Here is a 9,920-nt window from a genome sequence, read left to right as displayed (position 1 = left end):
ATTTTTGGAAGCGCTACAGGGAGTTGGAGGGGCTCCCACATTCACTGCTGCCTGGTACTCTTCTGCGGGTCTTCTTCTGGTGGGAATTGAATAGAAACTGAGGTGATCTATATACAGAGTCATCATTTTTGAGTGTATGGGGACGGGAGCAGTACAAAATGCACTCACCTTTCAACATGTCCACTTGGCACAACAGAAGAGCTGATTTGATCACAGGAGTGGATTAGTTCTCTCCTGGATTGGGGATGGGAACCCGAGTATTTCTCACCCTCTGCTGCTCAGCATGTCTGATCTCTCATCTCTCAAATGCCTGACCACCCACCTTCCACCCTGCCAGCTCCTTACCTGGTGTTCCCATAGCCCTGGCCCCTGGCCAGCACAGCAGAGGAGCCGGCCGCATTTACACAGAAGTTAGCAATGCTTATTAGAAAAGGATAATTTGTACAACTGCCCCATCTGACTTTTGCTGGCTTTGTTTGGGTACCAGCCACTCAGCCCAATGAGAGAAGGAAGCACAGAATCCTGGGAGACTGAGGACCAGTTCACACTCTGATGTGGCTAATCTATTTTTAAAAAACTGTAAAACAACCACTGGTAAGCAAAGCTACCGGAGCCTCTGAGGAGTGTAATTTGTTCTTTGGCTTATAAAACATTAGTGTTGCCACACAGGTGGCCCCCAAAGACGCTCTGTTCTTCTCCAACAGTCACAGGTTTGCTGAGCATCCCCCTTCAAAGACAGGTCATTGGCTTAGCATGTGGACTAGGTGCCAACTACCGTCACTGGTCACCCATTCACCTGCCTTCCCAGAGTGGCATTATCAATCCATTTTGTTGGAAGAACAGGGATGGGGCGGGATGGGGGGTGAGGGGGTGGGGGGAATGGGGAGAATAGGGGGTAGGAAGTGGGAGGGTAGGGGGTTGGAGGGGGGAGAGGGGGGGGGGGGAGCACTTGTCACAGTGGGACTTCAGATTTCAGTGTGGTTCTCATGAATTTCTGGGCATCGCTTCCCTGCCTGGTTCCTCCTCATGGAAAAAATTATCTGTCTAATGTGATCACTCCATCTGGCAGCAAACCCGGGGCCCATGGTAGTTGAAACATGCATATATTTTAAAGAGACAGGGGTGCCATGTTTTTCTCTTTGGCTGTAAATCATCAAATGCCAAAACTGAAAGGATTTCATTATTGACACAGAGATGCTAATAAAAGCTGTTAAGAGCCAATAGCTTTTTAAATTATTCCTTTGCTCTTTCTTTCTACTTTACTCTCTTCCCTCTCCCCCTCTCCTTTCTTCCTCTTCTGGATTGCTCCCTCCCCTTTCTTTTCTCACCTCCTTAAAGTGTGTGTAAGCCACCTACTGCAATAAACAGCCTCAGCTTGGGGTGGGGGTGGGGGGTGAGCTGATAGCTGCAGATCTTACTAACCACCGCTTTGTTGTGCCGGTAACTCACTGGTCCTCTGCTGTGACAACCAATCCACTCCTCGCTAGTTGACCACAAAGAAACATCTGTCACTTGACAAGTATCGCTTACAGGGGGAAAAAAACCTCACAAAACAAAATAACAACAACCCCCCCACAAAAAAAACCACCTTCGGGTGTGCAAATGGATTCAGTGTTCCTCAATTCCATCTGGAGCAAGAAGCCCTCATGTAAAACAAAGGCCACACTGGGCCATGTACAGAATAAGAACCATGTGCAGAATTAAACCTGGTCCTTGCTGTGCACACAGCGTTGGGACTCTCCTTGGGCAACAGGAGGTGTTAGTGCCAGGAGGTAAATCCCCTCTCCCCCCCATCCCTACCTTGAGCCTTTCATCTCTGTTTGTTACATCTGATGTCTAAGGAACTAACTCAGATTAAATAGTTATGCTCGACCCCAACCTGTTGCTACGTGTGCCTCAAACTGCTTTTACTTCCGGTATATGCCCTTTGATGAAAAAATAAGCCAATCTTTCCAGTCATTAGCCATGCTTTCCAAGAGCTGCTCTCATGGAAAGGTCCAGTGTAGCTCTGTGAGCATGCTTATGTTTTGTCCATAGAGACAAGGGGGCTGCTACAGACATGGAGGAATATTACACTCACCCACAGGGCAAAAGCCCAGAGGCTGTGGCACCGTGTTTTCATGGTTTGCCTATTAAAGAAAATGCCTCGTTCCTTCAAAAAGTACAAAACAGGACATAAAGCTTAGTGTAATGTGAGAGAAATTCAAGAGTCAGAATGAAGAGATGGCTCTTCCAAAGGTCTTGAGTTCAATTCCCAGGAACCACATGGTGGCTCACAACCACCTAATAATGTGATCTTATGCCCTCTTCTGTCGTGTAGGTGTACATGCAAACAGAACACTGTATAAATATAACAAATAAATAAATCTTAAAAAAAGAAATTCAAGAGTCTAAACTCACAGAAACTGGCTTAACTATTATTTTATTCTGGGGAGGGGGGAGATCATTTTTCTGTAATGTGGTAAAATATTCCAGCAAAGCATCACCCTTGGCTGGGTGCTTTTGTTAGTATTAATATCATTAAGTATGTAGAAATACTTATAATTTAACATTAATGGATAGAAAAATGGGATGAGGTAGTTTATAAAACCCGACTGAGAGACAGAAGAGAGGGCTCATCTGGTAAAGACTTGTTATGCGAGCAGGAGGACCCAAGTTTAGTCCTTAGAGCCCACTCTAAAAAGCCTGATGTGAGCCGGGCATGGTGGCACATGGCTTTAATCCCAGCACTCAGGAGGCAGGGAGAGGCTGATAGATGTGAGTCCGAGGCCAGCCTGGTCTACAAAGCAAGTCCAGGACAGCCAAGGCTCAAGCAAACAAACAAAAGCCTGATGTTGTATCACAGGCTTCCACTCCGGACCCCCGGGGAAATGGAGACAGGCCCATCTCCACACTTACTGGCTGGCCAGCCTGTCCTATTGGGTGAGATCCAGGCCAATCAGAAACCCTGTCTCCAAAAACCAAGGTGGATAGTGGGTGAGAAATGGCACCTCTGGCTCCCACATGACATGTGGACACACGTGTGTATCTGCCTCCCCTCCCCCACAAGACTGAAAAGGCACACACAATTACATTTCTCTGAATATTGAGTCATTTACTGGCGATGGCGGCCTTTTCCACTCTTCCATTCCTCTTCACTCTTACAGTGACTGGGCTATATTCCTTCAGGAGAAAGGTCTTATCCTAAGAAAACACACATGAAACGATACGTGGGCTTCTTTGCCATTAGACTGGAACAGAAAAAAAAAAGTGGAAAAAAAAGATTTGCTTTGGGAAAGAGCAAACTTGAGTATTTCCTTTCTTTATTCTAGAGGTCAGTAAACATTTTTTTTCCTTTAAAGAGCCAGACAGTAAGTATTTTGTGCTTCAGGGGCCACACACTGTCACATCTACAGTCCTGCCTTGCCAAGGAGGTGTCCAAGCAGTGACACATATTCTGTGAGTAAGTGGACATGGCTGCGTGCCACTAAAATGTTATGTGTGGACAGAAATCTGAAGATCACAGCCTAGAAAACAGTTTCTTTTAACTTTTACTCCACATTTCTAAAAACATAAGAATCATCTGTAGCTTGGGGAATCATACATACCAGAACACGGTCCTCAGGCCAATTACTCTATGCTATTACGTTTATGTTTTCCAGAAAATTTAAATATAAAGATGCTTTTTTATATATACTTTAGTTTTAATACGTTTCATTACTTGTGGTTTTGTTTGTTTGTTTTTGTTTGAGACAGGCCTTGGCTGTCCTGGAACTTGGTAGACCAGGCTGGCCTCAAACTCACAGAGATCTGCCTGCCTCTGCCTCCCGAGGGCTGGGATTAAAAGCCTGAATCACCACGCCAGGCATAATGTCAAAAAAATTTTATAAATTTGTTTCTGCTGCTCTGAGATTCTGAGTCTGTGGGGTCAAGGTCTACCAGAGGTCAGAGTTCCAGCACAAGGAAAGGAAAGGGAGCCCTTGTCAACCAACCCCGCAATGCCAGTCTCTGGGAGCCCGCAGGTGTGAAGAAATCAGCCATTCTCCTCTGGCTCCCACAAGGTCAGATCTGGGGCACACACACCCCACCCCCCAGTATGACTCAGAAGGAACCCCACAAGGTTATCTCTCAGTTTAGAGAGAATGTTGTTCCTAAAAGGAAGGGGTGTGTAGAAACAGAGGCCTTTTTTTTTCAGCAGTAGTAATTTTGTGGTCCTCCTGAGTACCTGCTGCGGTGAACTGTGGTGATTCTGGGGTGGGGAACATGGGGTTAGACCTTGCTTGTTTTTTTTTTTTTTTTTTTTTTTTTTTTTAGTGTGAACAGGCTGTTTTTGTTGAAGGTTTGCTTGTTTCTGGAGACAATTTTGTTATTGTTACTTTGAAAAAAATATAAAAAATTTTCCAGTAGTGGGTTTTAGCGGCTCCCTGCTAGTTAGAATTCAGTAGCAAACACAGTAACGAAACCCCATCTTGACAGGTCAGTACCAGATGAAGCGACAAGGACAGGGTGTGTCCCAGTCAGGAGCGCAGGTCTGGGACCGAATGCATCAACTCAGTGAGGAAGGTGGGACGTGTTCATATCATCAGCAGTGAGACAGTCACAAAGATGTATTAGATACTCAGCCCAAGATTCTAGATCTTTACAGCCCCCTGGCTTGCTTTCTTTTCTCTCTGTGCTTATGCTTAGACCCACATGACTCCAGGGCTGGTGGATGTCAGGAAAGTTCAACGGAACTTCACCATGCTGCTCACTGAAGACCCCAGGTGTTGCTCGTTAGAGGGGGCTTTCTATGGGTGACGTTTTACTAATGTAAAAAGATTTTTAAAAAAATAACCATACTTTAAAAAATGAAAGCATGTCTACAGCTAACACACCCTGGTTAGTGGAGCAAGGTCCCATGCTGTAAAAGGACACCTTAAAAGGACTTAGGATGAACAAGGAACGAAAGTGATTCATTGCTGCTTCAGAGCTGAATGGTTCCAAAGGGATCATTCCTAAGGCGAGCCCCTGACAGCCTCTGGACCCCTCTACAAAGCCATGGAGACTGCCCTCTGTCAGGAGACTTGGGCCGGGGAGTAACCCAAACAACGTGGGGAACTATCTCAAAGACACCACAGTGTTCCAACGCCTTGTTCCTTGCTAAACCAGCAAGTCACAGGTAGTCACACTGGAAGAATGTCCTCAGGTGCCCCAGAGTCCCAGTAGGGGTGGGGGTGGGGAGCACAGGCTGTTAAGGTGACTTTACATTTGGTGCTTTCTTTGGCTGAGCATAGTCAGATGGCTGACCGAAAGCCATACTCCTCACTCCCTGTCAGGGATGAAGAGCAACATTTTTAACTAGAAACCGTTTGGTAGTTGTCTTTGAGGTTTAAATATTTTGTATTCAGTCATTGCTAAAATCACAAATGGGAAAATTGTACTTGTTTGACAGAATTAATTTTACAATTTTGGGGGGGTGGCGGGGGCAGAAACTTTTTGTTGTTTGCTTATTTATTTTATGCATGTAAGTGCTTTGTTTACATGTATGCCTGCCCGTCAGGATATCGGATTCCATTATAGATGGTTGTAAGGTACCTCATGTGGTTGCTGGAAGTTGAACTCAAGTCCTCCAGAAGAGCAGGGCAGCCAATGCTCTTAACCACTGAGCCATCTCTCCAGCCTCCAGGGACTTTATTTTTAAAGTAGAGTACCTGTCTTAGGGTTTCTATTGCTGGGAACAGATACCATAGCCAGGACAACTTTGATAAGGGAGGACATTTAATTGAGGCTGCCGTACAGTTCAGAGGTTCAGTCCACTGTCATCATGGTGGCGTACAGGCCGGCATGGTGCTGGAGAGGGAGCTGAGAGCTCTGCATCTGTACTGGCAGCCAGCAGGGAGAGAGAGTGAAACTGGGCCTTGCTTGAGCTTCTGAAACCTCAAGTCCATCCCGAGTGACGCACGTCCTTCAACAAGGCCACACCTACTCCAACAAGGCCACACTTCTCAATAGCACCCTACCTATGAGCTTATGGGGGGCCATTTTCTTTCTTTCGTTTTCTTTCCTTCCCCCCACCCTACCCCAAGACAAGGTTTCTTTGTGTAGTCTTGGCTGTCCTAGACTCACTTTTTAGACCAGGCTGGCCTCGAACTCATAGCGATCCACCTGCCTCTGCCTCCTGAGTGCTGGGATTAAAGACCTGTGCCACCACGCCCGGCTGCCATTTTCATTCAAACCCTCACAGTACCTTTATACTTCCAGCTGTACTAAATGTATGTTCTGTTTTCTGGGATTTTGAACTTCAGTGATAATTGTTAGAATCCTGCTTCAGCCTGCCTACCTGTGATGTCATTGCTTACCTGCTATGGATGCGTGGCCCTGCCCAGGGCTATATAAAAGGACAGACCTACCTCACCCCTCCCTCTTACTCTTACTCTCTCTCCCCTCTCTTCTTCTGTTTCTGTCTCTCTCTGCCCCCTACTCTCTGGGGTACCCCTTTCCCTTTCTTCTCCTCCCATGCTCATTTAATAAACTCCTCTAAAACATAATATCTGGCCCGGCATGGTGGCACACACCTTTAATCCTAGCACTCGGAAGGTAGAGGCAGGAGGATCTCTGTGAGTTCGAAGCCAGCCTGGTCTACAAAGAGAGTTCCAGGACAGCCAGGGCTATTACACAGAGAAACCCTGTCTCAAGAAACAAAAAACAAAACAAAACAACAATAATAATATCTTCTGCCTGGTATATCTTATTATCTTGCCTTATATCTTATATTTTATTATTAATTATAACAATAATGACCTGGGTGGTCAAGATAAAAAAAAATGTGTGTTGAGGGAGGAAGGGAGGGAGGGAAGGACAGAGGGATGGAGGGAGGGAGGGGGAGAAAAAGAGAGAGAGAGAACAAACTATCTCTTTGCTCCCCAAGATATTAGTAACTTAACACAGTGCCTAGAACATAGTTAGGACATGGTAAATATTTGCTATAAAAAGCATATAGATATATAAAAGAGACTAATAGGGGGGAAAATCCATTTTCCAGTGGGGCTTGTGTCAGCTGTTCTATGAAAGACCACAGAGCAATTTGCCCCCGGTTCCTAGTCGTCTGGAGTGATGCAAAGCATTTTCCCCCAGAGGTCAAGTATTTGGCAGTATAAGCCAGTCATGTCTTTCAATCTCCTAAAACACAATCTTGCTGAGGTTTCAGGGGATGAAATTGTAAAAGGCCCCCGGAGTGACTGCAGCAGCTCCAGGCCCTCCTTGCTCTATCCTGTCACCCTCTAGACAGCCGGGCTTCTGCAGGACTGTCCCCACTCACCCACCGGAGAGCAGCAGGCACATCCTGGCTGCTTCCTTTCACACAAGGAGCCTCTGTTTGCTTTGGGTGCACACAGCCTCTGTGTGTCCTCAATGGTGAGTAAGAAGCCCCGGGCTGGGACAGATATTTTATGCACATATTTTTGAGCAATGGACTACACAGTTGCCAGCCCTTTAAAAAGCAACACTGTTTACAGGATAATGTTTAAGAAGATAAAATGTCTATGGGGAAACCCTTTCAAGGAGCAGAGACTATACCAAGGTGTGTCCTTTCTAAATATGCCACGGTGAGCAGGTCCCTGGAGAGTGGTGGAGTACTGTTAGGGTTTGCCTTACTTTGGAGGTTGTGTTTATGCCTTTTGAATTCGTATTTATATATCTGAGATACCAGTTGACTTGGCTCCAATTTACAAAGAAAGAAACAAAAGCAAACAAACAAAAAATTACTAACACCACCCACCAAAATACAGAAAAAGAGGAAAATAAGTGTAGGCACCTGGTGACTCGGAGCTTGGTAGACTGAATGTGGCTGGTTTGTGGCCAGGGCTCAGGCAACTTAAATAGATTCAAATCCCAGCCTGGAATCGGCTTTAGCCAGCCAGGGGTCAAATTGGGGTCTTTTGTTAGGGACCCGTCTGAGAAGCTGGAAGGTCTGGGAGGTGAAGGGGGACAAGAGCATAAGTATCGGAGGTTGCTATTGTCACAGTTTTCTTTCTTTCTTCTTTTTTCTTTTGGTTTTATTTATATATTATTTTACTTTGTTCTCTGTGGTTGAATGGGAACTGTCGGGGAAGTGGGGGGAGGCTTGAGAAGAGGAGAAGAGGAGAGGGAGGGAGGGAAGGGAGGGAGGGAGGGAGGGCGAGGCTGGAAGGTTGAAGGCAGATGCCTCCATTAAACCGGCTGGCCCTCGCTGCCCCGCCCCCATCCCACTAACCCGTGGCCTCCACTCTGACCCAGAGACAGAATACAAATGAGTGCTTCTCAGGAAGAAGACACCAACTGGCGTGGCCTGCTAGAGCTCAGGACATTCTCTAAGCAACTCACTAATCAGAAGTGACTGGGGCTCGGAAGAGAACACAGGCCGGCCTTGGTTCTGCCCTCCATGCTAATGATGTAGGCAGTGAAGTGGATAATTAAGGGCAGTGAGGTGAATAATTCCAAACGAATCACTGAAAGGTAATGAAATGCACTAGGGGCTTGGGGGGGGGGGCAGCAGATTTTTTATTTTTATTTTTTATTTTTTTATTTTTTGTAGCAGACATGGCTGTTTTCTGATGAGCCGGGTTTGCCTCTTCTAACTGAGCACCAGGACATCCCACCTCACCCTACCTCCTCTCCCCCGCCCCCCACTTTGGGAAGATCCAGTTTGGGGAGGTAGCAGAGAGGAACAGATCGGGGATTAAGGATTCACACAGCCTGGAATGACAGTGTTTAGGAAGCTTGTGTAACTCCCAGAGGGAGACACCTGTGACAAAAACTCCACTGAAAAGTGACGGAGCTCCTCTCTAAACAAAATTGTACAAGCCAGGCGTAGTGGCCCACGCCTATAATCCCAGCACTTGGGAGGCAGAAGCAGGCGGATCGCTGTGAGTTCCAGGCCAGCCTGGTCTACAAAGCAAGTCCAGGACAGCTACACAGAGAGACCCTGTCTCAAAAAACAAAACAAAAAACAAACAAACAAATTGTATATATGTGGAGAGAGTCTGGAAGGAAGTCTATCATTATGAAGAGGAACAGTCATCCGGGCATTGGAGCTTTATGTAGATTTCATGTATTCGCTTCTCTGCTGAATGCTCTTATGGTAACTTGAAATATGCATACATTCAAGTCTCCATGCACTGTCTTATGTAGTCCTGGGGATCGAACCCAGGATTTTGTGCAGGCTAGGGAAGCATTCTACCAACTGAGTGACGTCAGCAACATTTTAAATTATGAAACACATGAACACACACAAAATTTGTGTGATGCAGTTCTTACCCAAAATATAGAGAAGAGAACCTGCCAAACACTAACTGCTCCACTGATGTGGACCAGCGAGGAGTCTGCAAGGCTGCCCTTCGCTGCAGATGTTAGAAAACTCAGCATCCCTCTCAAACGCAAGTGCTTTCTTTACGAAGCTCTCGCTGTAAGTGAACCAGTCTCCTTGGTTCTTCTTTTCTGAAAGCTTAAGAGATATTTTCAGGGTCAGCTTTGGGTTACCGTGCTCTCCTTTAGGTACCACCAGCTTCTACTTGTGTTGGTCTGCTTTGTTTTGCTACAATAAAACAGTCAAAATTAGGTTATAGTTCTTCAGTTTCTAGGGCCTGGTGCTGACATCTGCTCAGCCCTCATGGTGACTGGTGCATGATCACATGCGTGTGTGTGTGGTGTGTGTGTGTGTGTCAGAGAGAGACAGAGACAGAGACAGAGACAGACAGATAGACAGACAGACACACAGACAGACACACAGACAGACACACAGACAGACAGACAGACAGAGAACTGCTGCACATGAAGCGGAACAACCTCTATTTTGTGAAAATTACCATGTAATGAAATAATTTGCCATCTCAAAATATAATCAATATTCTCTTGCACATTGGAAATAAAAACCTTAAAATAAAAAGTCTGCTATGCTTAAATATTGACATCATCTCAAAATCCGC

Source organism: Acomys russatus, chromosome 22, assembly GCF_903995435.1.
Source record: "Acomys russatus chromosome 22, mAcoRus1.1, whole genome shotgun sequence".
NCBI classification, from domain to species: Eukaryota; Metazoa; Chordata; class Mammalia; order Rodentia; family Muridae; genus Acomys; species Acomys russatus.
This window is presented reverse-complemented; position numbering follows the sequence as displayed.